General features: G+C 40.1%; 1 long non-coding RNA gene across 2 annotated transcripts; it reads right to left on the bottom strand.

Moving 5' to 3' along the window:
- Nucleotides 1-11775: 11775 nt before the first annotated feature.
- LOC135365256 (uncharacterized) lies at nucleotides 11776-25500 on the bottom strand. 2 transcript variants are annotated; one of them, XR_010412893.1, is made up of 5 exons: nucleotides 25241-25500; nucleotides 23222-23320; nucleotides 15413-15551; nucleotides 12450-12514; nucleotides 11776-12244 (listed from the first exon to the last, which is right to left on the bottom strand). It is a non-coding gene; the product is annotated as an uncharacterized LOC135365256 (long non-coding RNA). The 2 variants fall into 2 exon arrangements; XR_010412894.1 differs by lacking the exons at nucleotides 15413-15551; nucleotides 23222-23320; nucleotides 25241-25500 and adding an exon at nucleotides 12767-13373.
- Between the last annotated feature and the right edge of the window lie 1507 nt (nucleotides 25501-27007).

The following is a 27007-nucleotide window of genomic DNA, read 5'->3' as shown; positions in this document are numbered from 1 at the left end:
GCTTCAGAAGTCAAATTTTGAGGCCCATCATTAACAAGAGGCTAACCCTCAAAGGCCCCCAATTCCCATCCCTGTGACAGAGCTGAGCAAATCTGAGCAAAGAACAGGGTGAGGGCCATCCTTCAAATATTGATCTGAACTCAATGCCATTACTCTGGGTCCTGGCTACATCAGAAGTGTGGGAAACTGAGAGCCAGGATGAGACACCTCAAATCAAGGGCTGACCAGTCCTCATTTGGCCTTTCAGCCCCTCTTTCTAAAACTTGGACTGACATGACATTCAATACAAGAAAACCTATTCTAAACTAACTTTCTCCGCTCTTCATTTATCAAGCTCCCAATGGCCTCCTTCTCTTCTCCCACCTCCGTCTAGATTTTGTAATTTCCATACACAACAGATTTGTTCTAAGGCCCCAGCATCTAAAGGCATCAAAGAGGGGAATTACTTCCTCCAAGATGATACTGAGTGGTCTTAACACCTGCATCTCTAAAGTAGCCCTGGGTAGGAAAAAGGACCATAGCAACCTATGTAAATGTATGTCCACAGGATGCAGATATAAATACACACTCTGAGCTTTCTTGGGCATCCATGTGATGACTACCTAACATGCAGAATGACAAAGAAGAGGCCTCTGGGGTTTCTAAGTTGTGCTATTAATGAAAGTAAGACAGGGAGGATGATGCATGGGCCTTCTGCGAATGGTCTCATGACAAATTCATCCCTTCCTCTGTTCAGGGACATAAAAATATTAACTTGGCAACTGTTCATCTCAGGTTCCTACATTTTCCATAATCTGGTCTCACAACACCTGGTGCATAGTGCATGTGATAAATGTTAACTGACCTACAACAGTACTTTGAAAACAAGTTTAAGCTTAGACTCAGAAATCCTTTTTTTTTTTGAGAGAGAGAGAGAGTGAGGGGAGGGCAGGGAGGGGGGCAGTTGGGCAGAGGGAGAGAGAGAATCTTAAGCAAGCTCCACACTCAGGGCAGAGCCTGATGCCAGGCTCAATCTCATGACCCTGAGCCAAAATTAAGAGTCAGACACTTAACCAACTGAGCCACCCAGGCGCCCCCAGAAACCCTTTTTAATTCTTGGTTGGTGAGTTACTCACTTATTCATGTATATTCAGTTGTTTAATAGGTTGGTCTATATGGTATCAGAACATACAAATTATATTTATCCACTGCTCACCTCTCCCCTCACCCATGGGTGCGCACACACACACACAATCTTCCCACTTGTAAAAATACTGTTTCCTGTTGTTTCACTTTGTGGTTTGGAGATTTGAAAATAATATTTTTTCCAGAAGAGTATCACAGGAAAGAAAATAGAAAATGATGGATCTATTTAATTTTAAAAAGAACAAAAGTGATTCTCCAAGGGAAAAGGAGGGTCTGGAATTAATAGAAGTCCATGCCCACCTAAAAGCAAAAAGCCAAATGGACTACTTCATTATAAATATATGGGTTTTTACAAAAAAAAAAAAAAAACCCACAAAGAAGAGATGAAATTTGCTCTCACATAAAGAGAAGTGAGTACAAATGCTATTTGGGTCAGAAATAAAACAAGTCCACACCATACTGCAGGAAACGATCTTCAGCAGGAGAGACGGCCTACTGAGAATACTGGCCCCAGGGGCATGGTGAGTATCCACCTCACCTCCTTGCTCAAAAGACAGGGTCTATTCTCTCCCTTTCTGTGCATACACACTTCCAAATCTCAGACACTCACCTAATCGTCTGTTTTGTAAGCAAGTTTCCAAAAGAAGGATAGGTTGCTGAGAGATGGCCACATTCCTTGAAAAATTGCAGAAGTGAAGAACATATGCACTTTAGAACATTCCCTTCAGTAAGGAATTGTCTGTGTTCCAGCAGGACTGACCCAAGATTTGCAGGGTATCTATTGTGAAAGCATGGGCAGCCCCACCAGTCACTGGTCTCCCTCAAAATAGATGAAAGGTCGCTCCTGCACAATGAGTTACACCAGCAGGACTTGGCCAGATTGCTTTTCATGCTCTCTACCCTATCACGCTGTGATCAGAGCCTTTTAAAGCATCTGGGAGCAATTTAAAAATGAATCAAAGGCATCAAGGTGAGTTATCAGACTAGGGTTCTCTGATAGAAATAATAATCATAGCAACAACAACAATAACAGATGGTTGCTTTCAAACAAGCTGAGAAAAGGAACTTTACCTTTTCGAAAATTCTTTTTCCTTGGTCCCAAAGCACTTTGTACTTCCTGTTCTTTTTTTATTTTTTTTAAAGATTTTACTTATTTATTTGAGAGAGACAGAGATAGCGAAAGAGAACGTGAGCTGGGAGGAGAGGGAGAAGCAGACTCCCTACTGAGCAGAGAGCCCGATGCAGGGCTCAATCCCAGGACCCTGAGATCATGACCTGAGCTGAAGGCAGACTCTTAGCCAACTGAGCCACCCAGGAGCCCCTGTACTTCCCTCTTAATCACGGATTTTCTACCTGCCTTTACACATCTGTCTCTCCTACTGGTTGATGGACTTCATAAGAACCCAGCCTCATTCTTATTCATCTTTATATTCATAGAGCCTTCAGGGTAGGTAGAAAGTAAAAGACTCTCAATAAATGTTTGATAGATGGATAAATGTATGAGAAATTAATGTACACCAGAGTGCATCAGGAAACAGCATCCAAAATTCTTGAAATAAAAATGAGAGAGCATCAAAGTAAAATTTCCTGCAGCACATCAGCCAAACATTGAGAAAGGATTTCATTATTCCCCAGATTTCATCAGTGATTCATTCCAAATAATTACAGGATTATTTAAAAGAATGTTGAAATGCACACCTTTCATCACCAACACTATCAAAAATGTCAGTCATGTCCAAAATAGCTACAGTCTATGCGACCGGGAAGAGTCCCACTAAGGACTCGGGAGGTGATATTGTCAGTGTCCTTGGAAAGTCTGGAAGTCATCCTCTCAAACAGGAGAGCTTAAGGAAATGGAGGGCAGTTTGCTCTCTTGACCCCAGGGTTAGCACTTTCCTAGGGGCAGGAAGTTGGAAGAGGACCCAGGGTCAGACTTCTGCAGTGGTGTGAAGTAAATGAAATTTGTCTTCACCTCTTCAGTGTCTCCCTGCTGACTCCAATCTGTCCTTAATAAGCACTCTGGGAAATTTCAGTGTAAGAGTAAGTCATACGAAGGCATAAACAACTTATATTGATTGTATAAATTAGTCCCTCGTGGGCATTTGCCTTTGTAATAGGAAGCAGTGTCATTACCCCAAGAAATAATGGTGAAATTGTGAAATTCCTACCATCAATACAGCAAGGGGTGAACATGAGGGATGACGGTCAGTGCCAGCTTGGAGTTCAGGTGGTAGCTACCCACTGAAGTAGCTAAATACATTTTTTAATCTTCAGAAATATAAAATTCAGGCATTGGATCTCCTGTGACTAATCCTGTTGGAAAAATAAAACACCTATACCTCTTCCAGTGATTGATAACCAAAAGGTTATCAGGCTTCAGACACTGATCAGTGATTCTCTAGAGACCCCAAGTGGTCAGAAGAGGTACTCCTTGTTGTAATGACCATAAGGATGTCAGTAAGGCAAAATTAAGACCTATAACTTGGTGATCTCTATTAGGGAAACACTGGAAACCTTCAATAATGGGCAGTTTGAGTCATTCATTTACTTTTCTATCTACTTTTGTTTCTCTCGCCTTTTTCTTCTTTTTCTATGTTATAATCGCATTTGCCCTAAATGCCTCAGAGGGTGCTTGTCCTTGCTGGGCCTTTGCCCATTTTCATTGCTTTGCCTGGGTTGTCCACACATCAGAAATCACGTTGCCCTTCAAGGGATCCAATCAAGACTACATTTCTCCCATGCATTCCACGGGCTCCTACATCTTCTTTCACCCTGATATTCATTTGGTTTTCTGTTACATGATTCTCATACCAGCATAGACTTTCAGATAAGTACAAGAATGTGCTATTGCTGCCTTAGATCTCCACCCTATTCTTCCAAGAGTATTTCTTCAGGTGCATGAAATGGACTATCCCAGAAGATTACATTTTAAGGGCTGGGTTCAAATTACTGCTAGTTTGTCAGTTCATTGTTGAGCTCAGGAAATAGAGACAGGCTATATATATACATATATATGGGAAGAGTCAGAAAGGATAGACTAAATGATGCCAAACTTTACAGGAAACTCAAAGATGACCCTTCCCAACAAATAAAAAATCATTTCCACAGATTTGTGGTAAAAGCAACATACATATCTATTTTAACTGGAACCTTTATTATGTACACATTTTAATTGGCAATTTGGTTTTCCTCTCCCAAATTTTCTTAGGTAACTACTAAAATTACATAGATATATATCATATATTAAGTATATATATTCACCAACCTGTACTAGGTCATTTCTTTGGCATTAGATTGTAATTCCTCCTGGTTTGGACTAATCGTACCTCAGTAATAGAAAGAGGTAAATCACATCAATAGGAATAGGTGTGGGCTGTGGGCACATCATCTATAAATCCTACCTGAGCTCCCACTTTACTTTGAAGTTCTAGTCCGAGATCACAAACAGGTTTCTCTAATTCATCTTTAAAAACCCCACTTCAGATGAAGCCCTTTCCTTTTAATTCTGAGTGGTGGCCTGGATGTGAGACTGAGAGTCAGTCAGGCCCATGACAGAAGCAGCCAGCCCAGAAGGAACTATTTAACATGGACCCACATTTGAACAGTTTCCTCTTATTCATAGAAATATAGGATTTCCCAAAAGACCTATCAAGTTAATGTATGGTCCATAAAATAAACATATACATAGTTATAAAAGGCTAGTTAAGGGAGAGTTGTGTCCTAGAAGTGAATGGTGTCAGAGAACTTTTTAATCAAAGGATCAAGGAGAGGAAAAAAAGCAGCATACAGCCTTTTCCTTTGGTTTGCTTCCTTAGTTCAATCCATCTTGGAAATAGCAGAGACCACTGAACAATACTTGGCAATATCTTTATTGTGTTATCCAAATCCAGGTCCATGATCATAGTGTAACAGCAAGCTAGTTTCTCAACCAGTGCTATGGACTATATTTTGTTCCTCCCTCAAGTTCATTCATTGAGGCCCTCCCTCACACACACACACCCACCACCCCCCACCAGAAGATGATGATATCTAAAGATGGAGTCCTGGAGAGATAATGAAGCTTAGCTGAGGTCATGAGAGTGGAGCCCTTGTGATGGGATTAGGGCCCTTATAAGAAAAGACACCAGAGAGCTTGCACTTTCTCTCCTCCATGTAAGGACACAGCAAGAAGATGACCATCTGTTAGTCAGGAGAGGGTTTTCACCAAAAATTGGCCATACTGGCACCCTAATCTCAGACTTCCAGTCTCCAGAACTGTGATAAAGTTAATCTCTGTTGTTTAAGGCAGCCATTTTATGATATTTTGTTATGGCAGCCCAAGCAGACTAGATTATATATATTTATATGTTTTAGGTATTTATATATCTGTATTTATTTTTTATATTTATATATTATATAAACTTTATATTTAAATATATTTTTTTAATTTTGCAAGATAAGCCCTGACGTCTAGGGTTCTCATCTTTTGTCCAAAGAATCTATAGCCCGTGCCCACCCAGCAGCCCCAAATGTCACACTTGAGGATTTCGAGAAGTCAGGGAAGACGAGACAAAGTCCTCATTTCCTAACAAGAGCTTCTGTGTCAACCTCCTAATCTGATCCCCCAATCTGCTGAGCTCAGTTTTCTCTTCCTCCCCTAAGATCTAGGGTAAAACCAGGTGAAGCAGTCTGCTATGACTTTAGAAGGGAGAGGGTAGAGAGCTATCACATTATTTCATTACAAAAACCAGTCATTTGTTAATCCCTAAAATATTTATTGAGTGCCTAATATATGAAGGCTATCACATTGGGTTTCCAAAAATTTGAAGTTTTTTTTTTTCTATTTTCCAAAATTTTAAGAGCATGCTTAGATGTAGAAAATATTTTTTATTATTATTATTATTACCTGAAAAGCTGGCACAATAATTGCTCTTGGGGAAGAAACCATTTTTCTTCTGGTCAGTCTTTTGTGGTAGAAAGTGGACCCCGAAAGTGCAAGCGTTATCAGGAACAAAAGCAATAAAGAGACAGCTAACCTGTTCTGCTTGTGCTCCACAGGAGAACGTGAGAGATTTGGTGTTGCTCCAAAATGAAAGGAGAGAAGAGAAGAGATGACGAGCCAAGCAAAGGACACGGTAGGAGGATGGGAAATGTGTAAGGCAAGGTAGCCAGTGAAGAATACACCTTGGTGAGCTTTTAAACACAATAATGGTAAAAAGTAAGAATGGGCTTAAAAACAGGAACTGAGTAGTCAGAAACACTCTGTATTTCAGCAGTGAATCCTTGAATAACGTCCCCCTACTTATCCATTGCACATCACAGTCTGGTCAGCGGCGTACCTTAGAGGCTCCTCTGAGTCACCTGCAGGGTTGTTCCCAGGGACCATTGCTTCTGACTTCCCAGAGCTTTTTCAGGCCCAGCAAACCCAGCCTGTGCCAATTGCTCAAGTCTTTATAAATGCATAAATGTAATTTGGTAAATTAGTAAATTTGGTAAATTCAGCAAATTGGTCATTTAACAATTGGCAAATTGGTTTTTGGCAAGTTGGACCAATTGCCCTAGTACTAGGAGAAGGAAATCATTTCCAGGCCTTGGCAAATCTGCCCACCATGGCGTTCAATACAGTGCTTTGATGTTCACTCCCTCCATTCTCCTACTCTCCCCTCGTAAGTGTTAAAGTGTCCAAAATTCAAGAACCAGCCCTCATTCTCTGAGAGAAGGTCAACGGTTTAGACTTAGGCCTGGAGAGATCATCTCTGACAAAAGCTCATATCTACAGGTGTCCTTCAAGCCGAAAGTTAAGAGAAAATAATTAGCTAGGTTTGCCCATTAAAAAAAAATCCATAAATGATATATTACTATCAACCTAGGTAAGAAGATTACATCAAAAGTAGGGCATAGACCAGTGGTTAGAATTTACAAAATTTTGAGATTAAAAGTGTGGCCCAGGACATGATTGCAAAGTGGATATGTACACAGGCCAAAGGAGGGTAGAAGCGGTGTGGTGTGCAATGAGGGCCAGACACTCAACTCCACCTCTCATCTCATGCACGTAGTCTGGGGAAAAACTACAGAAGAATCAAGCTCATGTATGTCTTTTTTCCCTGTCATTCTCCCATTGCATCATTTAGGAATTCAGCCCCAGACTCCATGAAGGAGGAAGGGTTCAAACCCATTTTTGGTGAAGGCATCCTCTGCCCTTCAGAGAGACCATCCCTGTTCTGCCCTCAATGGGAGACCACAATGCTCCTGGGGTGAATGCTCTCCCCATGTGGTCTAGAGCTGAGCTCCAAAACAGATCCCAGATGTGGCCAGCCAAAACAGTCCCAGGCTTGGACTGCTCAGAGCAGAGCTGAGTGCTGCCAGGAAAAGCAGGGCAGAAGTCATGTTGGTTGTGGGGGGGAAGAGAGTGAGAGAGCATCTGCTCTTCTTTCCTTATTCAGTCCCCTTATAACCAACTTTCTCCTTCATCAACAGATAGAAAGAAAGCTAAACATATACAGAAGAGAGGCCTTATTGCAATGAGCAAGAAAACTCCAGCTGGGAACATTAAAATCACACAGACAAAAAAGCGCACAGAACACATGACACCCCCGTTGGCAGCCCCCGGCACTGGACCAGCCAACGCTCTGCCTCTTGAGAGCCAAAGACACATCTGCAGAAATACACATTTGCAGCAGCCATAGTAGAATCTGATGCTAGGAAAGAGGACAGGGGTAAATGTGTGTCTCCCCCATCCCTCCAGCCACAGGTCCCAAGGGCTTTCCAGGCACCAAGCCAAGGAGGAGGCTGTCAGCCTGTGTCCATCCAGGTGGGGGACAGTGGGATGACCAATGTACCCAACATCAAACCTGGGATCCTCCTGCTATGGGCCACCTGTGCAGTAGGAAGTTACCTTAAGCCTGGCTTCCAAATATAGAGGGGGGCTATGTGAACGAGGGCCCTGCAACTCTATTCTCAAGTTTTAAAAGTGGTATTATCATGAAGAAACAAAGACTCTCTTGGGCCTTCTTACTAGATTTGGGGAGGGGATAGATTCATACAACTGAACAAATATGGAACTTAGAGCAAAGGCCAGAAGACTAGCTCATGACTAGTTCTCTCCAGCAATCCTTAGAGAGACACAAACTATTATTAATAACACTCCTTCACTTGCTTGAGAGTACGGCCAGCACACAGGCTGCAGAATCAAATGTTCAGCATGTAGCTATGGTAGATCCCCCTAGCATCATCTGCAGCTGCATGAGCACTTTTCAGAAACCATCCAATTCTATATCCCAAACAACCAAGGTTGATTCCTCAGGGAGATGCTGAATCAACCTGTGGCCATTTGTGTTTGATGAGTTGCTCTGATTTTGAAAGGAGGTCTGACATTCCTGACACTGAACAGGTTGGGGTGAACCTAACAATGGTTAGCAGAAAAAGTCCCACAGTCCTGTGGGGACCCTCCAGAAACAGCTTGCTTGACTGTCTCCCCAGTCTTCAGCTCAATTCACCTCTTGAGCTTAGGCGAGAACAAGGCAAGGGAAGAGAAGGGGTTCATATTTCAATTTCCAGCCCCTGAGCTACAAAGGCCCTCAGGCACATGTCTTCTTCCTGGAGTTCACAAAGTGTGGCAGCCCCAGATGGGCATGAATCACCCCTCTGTCATCCCTGGCTAGGCTCTGATGTGATGTGCAGTGAAGGTTCACACTGTCACCCTTGCTGTGCAGACAACCCTGGCACAGGGTGCTCCTGTCCTGGTGGGACACTCAGTTTCAATTGTTTCAAATCAAGTCACAAAAGCTGAATGCAGCCTCTTCCCCAGGAAATAAGAGTGAGTTTGAGAGGGAATCTGGCTCTCTGTGGGGGCCTTATCTCTCTGCACTGGAAGAAACTTGTAAATGTTAGAAGACTTTTCTCAGGGATTCCTTCTTTGACCATCATAGACCCAAACATCCTTGCTATCCATCTGAGGATCACCTGGGTTCCTGTCCCCAAGCACTAAGGACATTCCTGGGAGGGAGTTTGTCAGGGGAAGGAGAGTAATTGTGGGATTCAGTTTTGGAATGCCCTCAGCTCTTCACTAAGCACCTCTCACAGAACTTTAAGACCAAAACCATAGAAAGGACACACAGCCAGCTTGTGGCTAACCCATCTATTGTTCCCCCCCTGGCTGGCAGGCAGTAGAAAGGGCAGGAGAGTGGGGGGATTGAGATGGAAAAGAGTTCATCTTGAACCACCCTTCTCCTCTTGGCCAAACAATGTCAAATGGGGGACAAAACTGAGGTAAGTGCCTATGACACCAAGTCATATCTGTTGATCACCTCCAATGTCCCTCACTGAGTCAAGCACTCTGAGGAAGACGAGAGCACAAGGTATGGTCCTCAAAGGGATGCCATCCACCAGCAGCTCAGCACAGGTGAGGCAGGATGGTGTAGGGGTGAGGGCAGAGACTCCAGATCTAGTTGGCTTTGGAATGGTCAACGGGCAGAGTCACCTTGGAATATTAATTTGTATTTTGCTTGTTGCATGTTCCAGCTCCCCTTTCAAATACTTGGCTGATAGGCCCTTTGGAATCGTTCCCTCTGGGAGGAAAGGAGAAACTGTGTAGAGGGAAATCGGCCTGCCTTTTGTCTGATAGGCCCTTCGGAATCGTTCGAAGTTGGCTGGAATCCAGATTCCAGCACTTAGCCAGAATTTAGGAAAGGTTTTTCAGGTTGCCATTTTCTCATTTGTAAAATAAAGATGGCAATGGGGGTCAACCTTATTAAGAACTACTGTGAGAACTCAATGAGCCTATATACATAAGGCACAGACTTATCCAAATGTCAGCTCTTCATGGGATAAGAAAAAAACATCAACTATAAAGCCAAAAAAAGATACTATGATGGACATGAAACAGTCTACAGGCCTAGATGAGTAAGAGGGGACACTTCTCTTATGTTCTTTAAATCAATTTAAGCACAACTCAATCCCCTTGTAAATGTAACACAGTCACTGTTGGACTCCCTCCCTCTCAGGGTTGAGCCTTCCATAGCTCAAGGACACCAGGAGGCCTTCTTCATGTGGCACCTGCCCCTCTGATGCTCTGGTTTCTGCTTAAGGGCCTCATGTCTTGGCCCACATGATTCCCTCTGGGCCAGAAGCTCTGCCACCTCCTTGCCTCTCTCGGGGATCAGGAGCCTTTGCCAAGGTTGGAGACCATGTGATCAACATACCACGCAGCCACCTCTGAGGTCTTCCTGCTGGCCAAGGGTCTGCTCATATTTACCAGCCTCCCCCATCTCCCCTTTTGGGAGTCTCTCTTTTCCCTTTCTGCTTGTCCACAAAGGTGCCCCCACAACCCCGCTCCTTTCTCTCCATCCAGTACACTTCATGTGATTCCTGGACAAAAGGCAGGCCGATTTCCCTCTACACAGTTTCTCCTTTCCTCCCAGAGGGAACGATTCCGAAGAGCCCATCAGCCAAGTATTTGAAAGGGGAGCTGGAACATGCAACAAGCAAAATACAAATTAATATTCCAAGGTAACATTCTGCTGCAATAACATATCAGGAAATAAATGTTCAATTGTGTCATGCTGATGACAGTCACCAGGATCTATACTTTTTTTTTTTTTTAAGATTTTATTTATTTATTTATTTGAGAGAGAGAGAGAGAGAGTGAGAGAGAGAGCGCAAGAGGGGGTAGGGTTAGAGGGAGAACCAGACTCCCCGCCGAGCAGGGAGCCCCATGTGGGACTCGATCCCGGGACTCCGGGATCATGACCTGAGCCGAAGGCAGTCGCTTAACCGACTGAGCCACCCAGGCGCCCTATACTTTTAAACATGATTGTATTCTATGTCATCGCACCTCCTGCTTGGGACAGGGTAATGCAGCAGCCTGGTCACCTCAGCAGATAATGTGGGTCAGGGTGGCTTCCCACAGGGGAATGACTCCTTAGCTGAGCTCTAACATAAGAAGGGGAAAAATCCTGGAGAAGGACAAGACGGAGGACATTTGAGACAGAAGCTAGAGGAAGGGCGAAGGCATGAAGGTCATAGTCATGGAAGGGGAGGGACAGAGAGACACAAGGGCAGCTGCGTATTTCTGGAACCCAAAGTACTAGGCAAAGGAGTCCCCACAGACAGGGGTAGATCTTCAAAAGACAGCACAGCCCATGCTGAGCAGCTCGACCATTAACATTTGGTCTGCTTTCTGAGACAAGGAATGAGGACCCCAGGTGCCATGGCAGGACTATGCAAAGCCTCAGGGTAAAGAAACACATGTAAGTCATTTAAAGCATTGCATTTATGATAAGATAAATGTAGATTTGTTAGTAAGAAAAATGTAAAATTTGATGAGTAAATTGTAAAGATAATATAGGAATTTTGTTTTACTTATAAAGAGGATATCCCTATGTTCCCTGGGGATTGCATTCATCCTCTTCAGTCCTTAAGTGTATTTCTGTAGCAAATTTTGAGAAGTTCTTTATCAGTAGCTTTAATTTTTGCTAAATCAGGATTCCCAGTTAAAAAGAAAAATGAAGTGCATTTTTCATAGTCACCCAGCCCCATCTCACACACACACACACACACACACACACACACACACACACACACAATTTCCAACAAAAGTTTTGCAATCATTACTTACTCTCACTATGTGGGGATCACTGTTCTCTAGTCTATTTTATCCTAATCTATCCTATTTAACTTTTTTTTTTTTAAGATTTTATTTATTCATTTGACAGAGAGACAGAGAGCACACGTGCACAAGCAGGGGAAGTGGCAGGCAGAGGGAGAAGCAGGCTCCCCGCAGAGCCAGGGGCCCGATGTGGGACTCGATCCCAGGACCCTGGGATCATGACCTGAGCCGAAGGCAGTCACTTAACCAACTGAGCCACCCAGGCGCCCCTATGTAACTTTAAAACTCTGATCACAAGTGACTAAACTGATTTCATAACCCATTGATGGGTTCCCACCTATAGTATAAACATTGCTGCCATAATTGAGGTAGACCCATTGGAGTGACATCAATAAAGAAGTAGCCTGGTTAGATTTGTGTTTTTAATAAATCATGCTCTGGGCTGTGTGGAGTTTGACTTTGAGGAAGATAAATGGAGGACGCAGATCAGACAGGTGGTTCTTCTGATTCTTAAGGTGGTCTGCAATGAGGGCACTGCATTAAAACAGAAATAATAGGGATAAAGAGGAGATAATGATCACGAGTATTTAGGAACTAGAATCAGGAGGATATAATACTGTATTAGACATGGATCTGAAAGAGTGGGGAAAGTCTAGAATGGCTCCCAAGTTTCTACCTCAGCCTTGGGTCTACCATTAACTGAGGCACACAGGTCTACATGGGCAACACCTTGGCTTACTTTGAATTTGAAGTTCTTGAACCATGTCTACGTGGAGGGCCCAGAAGGCATCTGCGTGTACAAGCCTGAAAAATGAGAACTATAGATTAATATTTTGGCACCATCAGCATATGGGTAGCATTTAAAACTTTGAGAGTGTGCGTGGGATGCCCCAGGGAGACTTCTATATATGCCTGGCACACAGAAGATTGTTTCACTCTGTCTTTGTGTATGTGATTATATGTATACAGTATTTTACACACAGAATTAATTGCTGTCCTATTTTACCTCCCCCTCCCCCACTCACTGAAAACAAAATTAGCAAGACAACCCCTGACCTCAAGGTGGAACTCAGAGTGGGAAGACACAAAGTTGTCGTCTGGCCCATGAAACCAATGCACATCTCTTCTTTGGTACTTGGCTGTAGCCCCAGGACACTAGGTACACATCTGTCGGCTTCTTGCTACATTCACACATCCAATCCTGTGCTCAGCATAGCACCTGACACCTAGTAGGCACTCAGGGGGAGTAACAGATGAATGAGGCAAGTGATCCTGCCTCCACACTTAACCGTCACATGTATACATCTATTTCCTTTGAAGTCCAGAGTCACACACGGCTGATAAAGGGGAGATCTTTTTATAATAGAAAAAAATGCTCAGAGTATGAATAATAATGTGATTGCTTGGAAATGTGGCCCATTTTTTTTGGCAAGATATGACAGAAATTAGTTTTGTATCTAAAAATGACAATATATAATGACAGAATAAAAGAATCTTCTACTAGGAGAATACAATTACCATACTCTTAACAAATGTAAGAGTCATGCTTGAATGAGTTAGATGAAATTTCCCTGCTGTGACTAAAACGCATTTCCTTATACAAATACATGATTTCACAAAGATGTCATGTTATATAATTTTAAAAACTATCAAAATAACTTATTCAAAAATATTTCATTTTAAGACTTTAAAAATATGTTAACTATGTTGTGAATAATAAACTGATGACATAAATAATTTCATTTTTAAAAGTATTATTTCCATTTTTCATTTAAAATAAACACATTTAAAACAGCAGATACCTGAGATCATTTTATACATTGTTGAACGTTAAGTTAAACAACGATGCAACTAACCTTGGTTCAAAATTGTTTCAGTTTGACATTTTAGACTTTTACATACATACAGAAGGAGGATAATCACATTTTTATTGATAGGATCATAAAAATTATCCGTTCTCAAGGCTGTTATAGTATCTAATTTATTTTAAAATACTCGCAAACAGAGCAATATATTTGTATGGGAACCTTAACTAATCTGAACTCCTCATGGGGTGATTAGTTAGCATTTAAAAGACCCTAATCAGACATTCTCTGAGAAGCCTACTGCAAGCAGCTTTCAATATGGCTTTTCAAATCTGTACTAGAAGACAGAATTCATGTAAACATGTTAGATAATATTTTCATTGGTGAAATAACAGGTGTTCGAGATAGTGGTCAGATAGAAATTGTATGCAGGCATCTTAACCTTATGAAAAAGGATAAAAATTTGTCACATTCCCTCTCAATGTGAGACCCTAGGTCTGGTCCAGTCTTCCTCCACTTGATGAAGGACTTTTCTGCCTATTCAAACTAGAGGGCTTCTTCCTCCCTTTCAGGAATACTGTTTTATCTGCCTTGATGTGAATATTTATGCAAAGTGTTGGGCCTGAGTGCCGTGAAGGACAAAGAAGTTATCAAGCCAATTACATGACTGCTTACTAAAAAATGTTAGATTATAGTAGAATTACATCTAAGACTTGCTTTCACTATTCCTAACACCTGGTAACTAGGGTGGGGAAAGGAGCTATCAGTTCCCACTTACTTTTAACTATTGGAAGTAACCTGTAATCACCAAAAGAAACTGACATTGTCATTGGCTAAATTGGTTTACATGAGTTTTCAAAAGTATAGTAGAGAGAACAGTAGGGATAGCCAGAAAAAGACTGACTCTGTCCCTGTCCGAAATAACCTGAAGCTGAATAATTTCTGAAGTCTGACTATCTTCACAAAAAGTGACATATAAAATGAGTGGTATAGGTAGAACACCTGAACTAGTCTACACCTCCCATTACAGAGATGAGAACTTCAACCCACAGATAACAGACCAGAATCTCACAGGTAATAAGTGGACCCACACACTGCCTCAACACAAGGGCAAGCCAATCAGCAAAGAAGCCTCAGCCTCAGCCTCATTCTGTCCCAAGGGTTGGACATTTCTGACATTTCCTATACTCCTTGGGTGACTGGAGGGTAGTGGAAAGACTTCCACTCAAAAACAATGACTCATGGGCTGCCATTATTTGGTGTATTTCCTGCTGTGGATTTGAGGTTTGAATGGATGAAACCACTATACAAAATATAGAAAGACAGGCTGTTTGTTGAGATTAGGTTAACAGCTGAAATTTCATGGTCAGGAATTCAGCCTTTTGAATTTAGCATGACTCTCTCATGTACAAAGATACTAAATTTATTCAGGAAACGTGACTTGAGCATCGATTGTATGCACAGGTACTTTACTAAACACCAGGGACACAGAAATAAAAGAGACATAATCCCTGCCTCAAGTTGTCACCCATCCTGCGGAAATGGTGTGATCTCAGGAGGAATTTCATAGGACTTAATTTAGCTCATGTTTTCCTGGATGCCCAGAAGGACCTGGGGCAATTTCTGAGCACAGGGAAAGAGTTAAAGGTAAATATCAAAAATGAACAAGAAGGGGAAAGATACTAAAAGAGGTTCCTTCTGGTGGCAGCCTTTCTGGCATCACCACATTATCGTAAGACCAACTCTAACCATAAGTGAGGTAACTGAAGTTATTAGCCAGGTGAAGGATGTAAGTCTATTGGTAAAATGCAGATTCATCCCTGGCGGCTTGGCTCTTGTCTTGGAACAATAGAAACATAATGCTTCTCTATGCATTCATGCTCTTTAATATGTTTACCCCAAATCCTTGCAGTGAAGAGAGGCTTCTTCCCTTCCATTTCCATTGACCAGATGAACTCAGAATCGTCTGGGGTTTGCATCGCACAATGTCTCCAATGAAGCAGAGGTAGATGAAAGTAGAATACATCCTGTACCTCCTGCCAAGTTAGAAAACAGGCCCATATTGGGGCCAGATGTATAAATCATGCCAAATCATATTTTACCCTTCCAGAGCTCCACTCCTCTGAGACACTTAGAAACAGGAGCAGGTAGATGTTGACTGCTAAAAATCCTTTTCCCTGAGATATAAGCAAGGATTTTAGACTCAAGGAGAAAACCTGCATTTTCTGGTGCTGGGCATTAGATTTGCCCTTGGCAAAGCATTTAGGGTGGCTTGGAAAAAGTCGAAAGACTTGTTAGGCATCGAAACCTCAGAACAATGCTTTAATGATTTAAGTGTAAATGAATCTTCGACACATCTGGATTAAATTTCCCTTTCAAGGCACATGCTAAAACACAGAAGAAAAATGTTTCTGACAAGCCATATGTTCAGTTCACCAAATGAGTGCAAACTATGTGATAGATCATCTGTGAAGGCCAACTGTGTGCCATCCCACAGGACATGTGCTGCCCACAGGTGGTTGCATCTCAGGCTCTCACCCAATAAATAAGAGTGGGAAAAATGGATGTCTATATGGAAAAGAATGAAACCGGACCCTTATCTTACACCATACATGAATACACAAAAAACAACTCAAATGGATTAAAAATTTAAACATAATACCTAAAACTAAACACTATATATAGAAAGCCCTAAAGACTCCACCAAGAAACTACTAGAACTGATAAATGAATTCAGTAAGGTGGCAGAATACAAAATCAATGTTCAGAAATCTGTTGCATTTCTATACACTAATATTGAAGCAAAAGAAAGAGAAATTAAGAAAACAATCCCATTTACAATTGCACCAAAAAATAAACTAAATAAAATGTCTAGAAATAAACTTAACCAAGAGGTGAAAGAACTGTACTCTAAAAACTATAAAACACTGATGAAGGAAATTGAAGATGTCACAAAGAGATGGAAAGACATCCCATGCTCATGGATTGGAAGAAAAACATTGTTAAAATGTCTATACCACCCAAAGCAATCCACACGTTCAATGCAATCCCTATCAAAATACCAACAGCATTTTTCACAGAACTAGAACAAACAATTCTAAAATTTGTATGGAATGAACCACAAAAGACCCCTGATAGCCAAAGCCATATGAAAAAGAAAGGGGGAAAAAAAGCAAAAAAAAAAAGCTGGAGGCATCACAATTCCGGACTTCAAGTTACATTACAAAGCTGTAGTAATCAAAACAGTGTGGTACTGGCACAAAAACAGACACATAGATCAATAGAACAGAATAGAAAACCCAGAAATAAACCCACAATTACACAGTCAATTAATCTTCAACAAAAGAGGCAAGAATATGCAGTGGGAAAAAGACAGTCTCTTCAACAAATGGTATTGGGAAAACTGGACAGCTATATACAAAAAAAAAAAAAAAGAGAAAGGAAGGAAGGAAGGAAGGAAGGAAAAAAGAAACTGGATCACTTTCTTACACCATACACAAAAATAAACTCAAAAGAGATTAAAAACCTAAATATGAAACCTGAAACCATAAAAATCCTAGAAGAGAGCACAGGCATTAATTTCTCTGACATCAACCATAATATCTTTCTAGATATGTCTCCTGAAGAAAGGGAGACAAAAGCAAAAATAAAATTGGGACTACATGAAAATAAATAGCTTCTGTACAGCAAAGGAAACAACAAACAAAACTAAAAGACAACTTACTACTAAAAGAATGGGAGAAGATATTTGCAAATACCATATCCAATAAAGGTTTAGTACCCAAAGTATATTAAAAAAAAACTGATACAACTCAAGACCAAAGAAACAAATACTCCAATTTAAAAATGGGCAGAAGACATGAACAGACAGTTCTCCAAAGAAGACATCCAGATGGCCAACAGACACATGAAAAGATGCTCAACATCAGTCATCATCAGGGAAATACAAATCAAAACCACAATGAGAAATACAAATCAAAACATCACACCTGTCAGAATGGCTAAAATCAAAAAGACAAGAAGCAACAAGTGTTGGTGACGATATGGAGAAATAGGAACCCCCTAGTTCACTGCTGATGGGAATGCAAACTGTTGCAGCCACTGTGGAAGACAATATGGAGATTCCTCAAAAAATTAAAAAATAGAACTACCCTACAATCCAGTAATACACTATTGGGTATTTACCCAAAGAATAAAAAACACTAATTTGAAAGGATATATGCACCACTATGTTTATTGTAGCATTATGTGCAATAGCTAAATTATGTCTACTGATAGATAAATGGATAAAGAAGATGTGGTGTATATATATATGTGTATATATATATATATATATACACACACACATATATATAGTGGTTTACAAATATTTTCTTCCATTGCATAGGTTGGCAATATATAATGACAGAAAAAAGAATCTTCTACTAGGAGAATACAATTACCATACTCTTAACAAATGTAAGAGTCTTTGTCTTTGTCTACACACACACACACACACACACACACACACATACACATAATGTAATATTATTCAGCCATAAAAAAGGATGAAATCTTGCCATTTGCAACAACATGGATGGATCTAGAGAGTATAATGCTAAGCAAAATAAATCAGAGAAAGACAAATATCATATGATTTCATTCAAATGAACAAAGGAAAAAAAAGAGATAAGCCAAAAAACAGATTTTTTTTTAAGATTTTATTTATTTATTTGACAGAGAGAGAGAGATAGCCAGAGAGGGAACACAAGCAGGAGGAGTGGGGGAGCGAGAAGCAGACTCCCCACTGAGCAGGGAGCCTGATGTGGGGCTCAATCCCAGGACCCTGGGATCATGACCCAAGCCAAAGGCAGACACCTAATGACTGAGCCACCCAGGCACCCAAACAGATTCTTAACTATGGAGAACAAACTGATGGTTGCCAGAGGGGAGATGGGAGCAGGGATGGGGGAAACAGGTGAAGGGATTACAAGTACACTTATCTTAAAGAGCACTGAGTAATATATGGAATTGTTGAATCACTACATTGTACACCTGAAATAAAAAGAACACTGTATATTAATTACAATGGAATTAAAATTATAAAAATGGTTTAAAAGTCTAAACATAAGACCTAAAACCATAAAACTCCTAGAAAAAAGCACAGGGAAAATGCTGCTCGACATCAGTCTTGGTGATGATTTTTTGGATTTGAGGTGAAAAGCAAAAGCAACAAAAGCAAAAATAAACAAATGGAATTGCATCAAACTAAAAAGCTTCTGCACAGCAAAAAAAAAAAAAATCAACAAAATGAAAAGGCAGCCTATGCAATGGAAGAAAATATTTGTAAATCATATATCTGATAAGAGGTTAGATCCAAAATCTATAAAGAACTCATACAATTCAACAGCAAAAACAAACAACAAACAGTAACAATAACAACAATAACCAGATTAAAAAAACTAAGTAGATATTTTTCCAGAGAAGACATACAAATAGCCAACAAGTACGTGATAAGGTGCTCAACATCATTAATCATCAAGTAAGTACAAATCAAAATCATAATGAAATATCATCTCATACCTATTAGGGTGATTATTACCAAAAAATCAAACTATAACAAGTTTTGGTAAAGGTGTGAGGAAAAGGGAACCCTTTTACACTGTTGACAGGAGTGTGTACTGGTGTAGCCTTCATGGAAAACAGGACTGAGGTTCCTCAAAAAATTAAAAATAGAACTACCATATAATCCAGCAATTCCACTTCTGGGTATGTATCTAAAGGAAATAAAATCACTATCTCAAAGATATCTGCACTTCCATGACGTGGGAATTGTTTACAATAGACAAGATATGGAAACAACCTAAGTGTCTATCAACAGAAGAATGGATAAAGAAAATGTAATATACATACACATACAGAATGGAGTATTATTCAAACTTAAAAAAAGAAAGAAATGCAACAACATGAATGAACTGGAGGACATTATGCTAAGTGAAATAAGCCATACAGAGAACGACAATTACTGCCTGGTACCACTTATAAGTGGAATCTAAAAAAGTGGAACAGAACTTTTTACAGAAGCAGAGAGAATGGTGGTCATCCCAGGCTGAGGGGTGGAGAAATGGGGAGATGTTGGGCAAAGGGTACAAAAGTTCAGTTATGAGATGAGTAAGTTTGGAGACCTACTGTACACCATGATGACTATCGTTATGGTAATGTATTGTATACTTGAAATTTGCTAAGAGAATAGATCTTAAGTATTTTCACCACACACACACACACACACACACACACACGTAATCATTTCACAGTGTATATGTATATCAAATTAACATGTTGTACTTTAAATATATGCTTTTTATTTGTCAATCATACCTGAATAAAGTTGAAAAAAACAGTAGGGGTCTAATAGGGCAAAACATGAAATGAATAGGAAGCAAAGAACAACAAAACACTCACACACACACACACACACAAAACCCAAAAAACTACGGGCTATGAGCCACAGACTTGTGAATCCTCTTTTTGATTCGATCGATCCTAGCATGGTCTCCTTGGCAAGGGAAAACTCAACATTTTGAAAACTGATCAGTCTAGGTTCAGCCTGGGACAAAAGCTAAGACTGCCTTACTGAAAAAATACAGATACGGCCTAAGGGCGACTACAAAAGTTTAAAATCTATAACATGGTGACATCCTAATACATGCACAGAAAAGTCTGCCAGAAATATCTGAGTCCAAAAGACCAAGAGAGAACAAAATTATTCTGGGAAAAAATAATTAAGATTTAGGTTTGTATGAATCCCCAATAATCCACAGTAGATAAAGATAGTCAACTTTAGAAGAGAGAGACCAAGGTTTCTTTCGAAAGTAGCAATAAGGCTGACAGATTCCAAACCTGGCTGAGTGACTAAATCCATTAATCTAAGTCTGAATCTGAGTGAGGCTGGGAAATGTGGTGCCATGAGGTTTACAGACTACTTAGGAGAGAGAACAGCTGCAGACTTGTCCTCCAAAATTAATGTCCACTGCACTTTTCCAACCACCTATAAAAGCCATAAAAATAAGAAAATGCAATAAGAAAAAAGTCAGCAATCATCACGTATTAAATGGGTTTACTGTCTCACCTTTGGATTCAGCCTTTTATTTTTACATCTTCTAGAAAAGGTAACTGTAACTATTACTAATCCCTAATAGCCTGTCCTAAAAATTTCTATGCTAGTTTGTGTGCAAAAAAGGAAGGGAGATAGAGAAGGAGGAAGGAAAAAAAAGGAAGACAGAAGGGAGGGAGGGAGGAGGAGTAACATGCCAAATTTGGAGCATTTGAGGAATTATAAGTGATTGGACTGGGTATACAGGGCTTTATCATTAGACTGTACGTGAAAGTCAGAAGATGGAAAATGTAGGAAAAAGCTGAGTAAAGACATAAAAGGCAACTAAGAATGGTTTATTATAGAATATGATCATTCTTATGGAATGAACTGGAAGGGGGTTTTAGATGGAAGAAAGGGTGAGGAAATCTCAGCTAATTAATATTGATAACTTTTTTAAATTTTACAGTTTCCCCACTAAATGTCAAAGAAATTTTAAACTGCCCACACTTTTCCCAAACTATTTTATTTCATGTTTCATCATTTGGTGAATTTAATCAGTTCCACAAAGGAAACAGAAATGATGGCCAAATGAAAATATAAACTTCAAGAGCTTGGGAATCATCACTGAGGAGTCCTGCTTCTTCCCAGTAAGGCTGCTCAGCTGTGGGCTCTGGATAGAACGAGAATCTCTTCTGAACTTACATAACCTTAAGTCAAAAGATGAAAAGTGGCTAATAGGAGAGAGTCAGGTTGAAAAGGACGAGCTCTCACTAATTACTCAGCGGAAGTTTTTGTAGGAAGTAGCAATAAAGGTTTCATGTATTTCACACTTTTCCCTAGAATAGGTTTTACCAAATTTTAGTAAAGACACATGGAAAGATTTCTTTCTGGGCATTAACTTAAATCTCATTTTCAACTCATATTTTTAGATATCGAGTCCTGTGGTTGGCATTACAGAAGTGTTTCTGGAGGGTGGCCATGTTGTGATGATTTTTAATGGATGCCAAAGAAGAAAAAAACATTCCAACTTGGAAGGAATAATTTAGGCCAGAGAAGAAAGCACAAGGCAGTCTAAACACAAACCATCCATGTTAAACAAATGCAGCCATGCCGAAACAATAGTTTGTACTTCAGACCAAAAAATATTGTGATACTCTTGTGGGCTACAGAGAATCATATAAGAAATATTATAGAAATGATCCTTTTTGGTACTGGGAAACATTAGACCATTTGCCTTAAACATTGTGCTGTGGTTAGAGGCCCATTCCTAGCCCCAAAGCCTTTTTTCCTTGCCAAACTAAAGCAGATAGATACATGAGCAGGAGGCAGTGGGGACCAGCCCTTGGACACTTAAGGATTAAGTAATGGCAATATCACACAAGGAAGTCCAAAGACCTGGGGTCTAGTTCAAAATCTCCTATTATTTGCTAAGTATGAACCATTAGTAGGTACCCATCTGAGCCTCTATTTCTCATTCATAAAAATGGGATAATTCTTGCTCTTTCAGTGTCTAGTACCATATCAACTGTAAGGTGATCGTAAATTTGGGGACTAATAATAAGCCCTTATAAATTGAACCTCTTGGGGCGCCTGTGTGGCTCCATCATTAAGCGTCTGCCTTCTGCTCAGGTCATGATCCCAGGGTCCTGGGATCAAGCCCCGCATCAGGCTCCCTACTCAGCAGGAGGCCTGCTCCTCCCTCTCCCACTCCCCCTGCTTGTGTTCCCTCTCTCGCTGTGTCTCTCTGTGTCAAATAAATAAATAAATCTTTAAAAAAATAATAAATTGAACCTCTTAAGAAGAAAACATGTTTTTCTGCCTTAAAGAAAGCAAGATGGAGATTTAACTTTTCAACAAATTGTAGCACAAGTAGGAGAGGTATCATAGATATATCAACTAATGTTTAAGAACCACAAGATAGGAAAAGTGAAACTTTGATTTTTGGACAGAGTTAATGAAAGTCTCTTTGGTGCGCAAGGCACTGACAGGTGGTCGATCTAGCATTTAGGCGTGCTTACAGGCACTTCTGGTCTCATACAGCATCACTCAATGCCATGTCACAGATGATACAGAGAGTCTTACTAGACTCCCAGTCAACCTGAATCTTTCTCAGACTCCACCCTCCTCAGTCTTACTTGGACAAAGCGCTCAAAAATAAGTTCAGCTGATAAGTCAGACATGACTCCAACAGGGTGTTGAGTTCCTCATGTCAGAGCTCTAGAAGTAAGACACTATTCTTAGCGGGGCTTACTTGGGAAATATTTAGCAGTGGTTGTTAGCTATTCTAGGAATGACACTGAATTTGGATGGGATCAGGTTGGCGCCTCCACTAGAAGAATGTCTGTTCTGGTAAGGAATGACGCATGGGGATTGTAAATTCAATTAGAATATTTTAAGCCATCTTGTGGGTAAACAGAAGTTCCTGCAAGCCAACTCGTCAATATAATTCACCCATGGCTCTGAGTGTTCTCATAAAAGGTGGGGAGAACTTCTAGTCAGCATTACCCTAACCATCATGGTAATTGGTTAAATTCACATCTTCCATTGATAAAAGTCAGAAACTTCAGATGCAAGGAGAATCACTGGACACCTTCTCAAAACACATCCCAGGGATCCCCATGAACAGCTTACCATAATTCTTGGCACCCAAATTGGCATCAGTGCATGGCCTACCCCAGCATTTCAGAAATCACAGGTGGATAAACTCACCCAGGAAACCAGAATGAGAGACTGTAGAAAGCAAAAAACAAACTTAGGGCTCAGTTGATATCTGAAGGCAGAGGAACATGTAGGCAAATTTTGCTTACCTGACAAATTTACATAGAGTGGGCTCTGGACATGAAAAATAGTAAATCACAGTCCATTTCTAGGCTTTCATATATTCACAGTATATATCCAACCTTTTGTATTCCCTCTGTTCAAGAAGGCTTTTCTATAAAAGTCCTCATAAATGCACTTCCAATCATTGGGTCATTTAATCTAGATGAATATAGGAGTTAATATCTGTAAAGCACTTAGAAAAATCTCTGGCACACAGTATTCTCATATAAATGTTTGTTAAATAAAAAATTTAAGAATTTAGTACATCCATTTTTAAGCAAGTCAACAAAATTATAAACTCCTTGGAGCTTTTTAAAAAATTCCCTACAGTTCTATCAAAGTTCTGGGAACATACCACACATGTAATAAACACTACTTTATAATGGACTCATTTCAAATATTTATCGAGTATCTGTCAGGTTATTCAAAATGAATTGAACACTTTAAAAAATTTATTGTTCAGTATCTAAGTTGTATGTGAACATGCAGTCAACCAATTTGTAAAGAAGCCACTGCAGTTTCTTCACTCTTGCAGATGCTCATTATGTATCCTGCACGTCACCTGGCAGGCCTCAATCCTGCATCTCATTCATCTCAGAACCTGTGTAGCAGCATACTGTCAATGCCAAAATGGCAGCCTTGATGTGGTCCTTCGTGCCCTCAGATGTGAGAAGACGAAGTGGTCAGAAGACAAGGTTCTTAACATAGCCCCATAAGAAGTCACACGGTGTGTGATCTGAGGAGTCAGGGGGCCACTGCTCCCAAGATGCGGATGGGGAAAGCTCTGTATGTGGGACCACATGCTAAATTCCTTGATCCCTGACAGTGTTACCCACTAGATGAGCTAAAATAGTCCTCCTCTTGAAGGAACTTTACTCTGAGTCTTAAATGCTATTACTCTTTCTCCTTCTCAGCATACTTCCCCTTTTTAAAGTACTCTATTCCTCCTGGAAAAAAATCATATATATATATATATATATGATTATATATAGAGAGAGAGATTATATAATAGATTATATATAGTATACATACTACAATAGATTGAGGCAGATAATGAGTTCCTTATGCTCATATTTTCACATTTAATTCTTCTACTTACTTGTTTCTTTGAAACATTTCTTACTTTCCCCATTTGAATTGCTCCTTTCTGGAGCTTCTCTCTGTCCATCTGCTCTTCTTGGGAATCAAGGTTCAGGTTAAAGAGTCATTTTTTAGGGCACCTGGACGGCTCAGTTGATTAAACATCTAACTCGTTATTTCAGCTCAGGTCATGATCTCAGGGTCATGGGATCTAGCTCAACGGGGAGTCTGCTTCTCTCTCTCTCTTCCTCTCCCTCTGTCCCTCCACCCACTCACAAGTGCTGTCGAGCTCTCTCTTCTCTCTTTAAAATAAATAAGTAAATCTTAAAAAAATTTAAAAGACTCATTTTCCCAGTACATGTAGTTTGCCATTCATCAGTGTCCACATGAGTACCAGCTTTGTGTCCAGTTCATCATGTCATCCTGCCTTCCCTCTTCATCAGATGAAGTACATTTTCCAAAAATGATCTCCCAAGCTTCAGCCTTTGCTGTCTCCCTGTGCTCAATGACACTGCAAGGCTCTCCTAATACACCTCTTTACCCAGTGCCAGTTATATTTTACTGATGTCTTTCACCAAAATATATCCAAAGATGTTCAACAAACCTGCACCTCACAACCTCTTTAATGCTTGAAACATCCCTCCATAGTGGGGTGGACATCAACATAGTCTCAGCTCTCGATCCTCATAGTCTGTTTCCATTCATAGATAGATCAGAAAACCCATAGAGTTTAACACATCCATAACTCACTTCATAGGTAGGTGATAGCTCATCAAATCCTAAAAAGAATGCCGCACTAAAATCTACTCAAATAATCTACCGTTACTCTCTTTAGTCCTCTAACAAATCTCCTGTACCAAGGATGGTACTCAACATATCCAAATGAGTTGCTCACTTAGAAACACAAGTATGTGCAAGATTAGTATCCACTCCTTTAGTGGCAAGCCCAGGAAATTCCAGAGATGAGAGAGGGGTTACCACATGAATTCCCTTCAGAAAACGGACTTCCTTTATTTCATTGGCCTTCAGGAATCTCTTTTACTCCTCATTCCATGCAATAAAGAGATCTAGAGGAAATACATTTTTTAGGCAAGGGAAGAAATGCAAGACCTGCAAACAAAAGACCTCAGAAGTGTTTTTCTGGGGTTCATATTTCCCAAACTTGTGCTGACTTTCCTTTAATCACTGAAAAGCAAGGAGATTTTGAGTTTTGCATTTTCTTAATCTGAACATAACCATCACCTTCATAGTATGCCTCACACACATATAGCCACCCTTACCCTTCAAGAAAAATAAACCCATTCCTACCAGCAGCAGCTACCTACGTTTCCCCTCACATTGCTGCCATGTTCTCTTTCCCTACCCTCTGCTCTCTAGGTGCAAGGGTGTGATCAAGAAATGGAAAGACTTTCATCACCTTGACTTCCACCAAGATTATAGATCCCATATTATAACTGAATGGTTGTCAGATTCATGGATTGTCAAAATTCTCAAGGTAACTGGAGATTAGATGCTCAATAAATGTTACTTACTATTCCATCAGACTCCAAGCAAGGCCTCTATCTAAATTTTCTCATTAGTGTGTCTCAGCATTGTGGTATATAGTAAATGCTTAATATCCATTTGTTGAATAAACGAACAAATAAATGAGTAAATGAATGAATTAATGAATGAGAGATCACTTATTCTAAATATCTATTTTAAGGGTGACAAATGCTATGTAGCATTAATAACAGACATTTCATATTTGCCGTCTTATAGCATTTGCAGTCTTAAATAATATAAAACTAATTTATAGTTCCTCACACTTCTAATACCAACTCTTTAGTGCTCCTAAAATAAAAAAAAAAAAAATGCTGCAGTTGGGAAATCAGCTCCAGCAACAAATTATTAAATATAATAACAGGGCCATGTGAATCCATATGAACTTACAAGGACAGAGCCTGAAATCAAAAGTATGTGTGATATGTTAATAAAATATATGAATATTAAGAAAATATGTACTATAGAATGCCAAGCTGATGACAATTTTGCTGGTTGATCAATGCTTGCTGATGAACATTTTGCTAGTTGTTCAATATTGATAATTTGTTTTAAATTAGCTATAAAAGCAAGATGTCCTATGGGAAAAATACAAATTACGGGGGAATCAAAAACAGAAATAAGGTGCTTTTACATCAGCAAGTGAAACAGATACATCTATTTCAAAATTGCAAGTTTGGGGGCGCCTGGGTGGCTCAGATGGTTAAGCGTCTGCCTTCGGCTCAGGTCACAATCCCAGGGTCCTGGGATCGAGCCCCACATCGGGCTCCTGGCTCAGCAGGGAGCCTGCTTCTCCCTCTCCCTCTGCCTCTCTCCCTGCTCATGCTCTCTCTCTCTCTCTCACTGTATCTCTGTGTCTCAAATGAATAAATAAAATCTTTAAAAAAAAATTGCAAGTTTGGGTTCTACATCCACTAAAGAGAAAAGTGGAGAATTTCAGCAATTATCCAGATATTTCAAAAGAGGTACTGTATT

The sequence above is a fragment of the Mirounga angustirostris genome, unplaced genomic scaffold (genome assembly GCF_029215605.1).
Source record: "Mirounga angustirostris isolate CCGP_5_RB_7025 unplaced genomic scaffold, mMirAng1.0.hap1 SCAF_7, whole genome shotgun sequence".
Lineage (NCBI taxonomy): Eukaryota > Metazoa > Chordata > Mammalia > Carnivora > Phocidae > Mirounga > Mirounga angustirostris.
The sequence above is the reverse complement of the archived record's forward strand: the minus strand, read 5'-3'. Positions and strand labels throughout refer to the sequence as shown.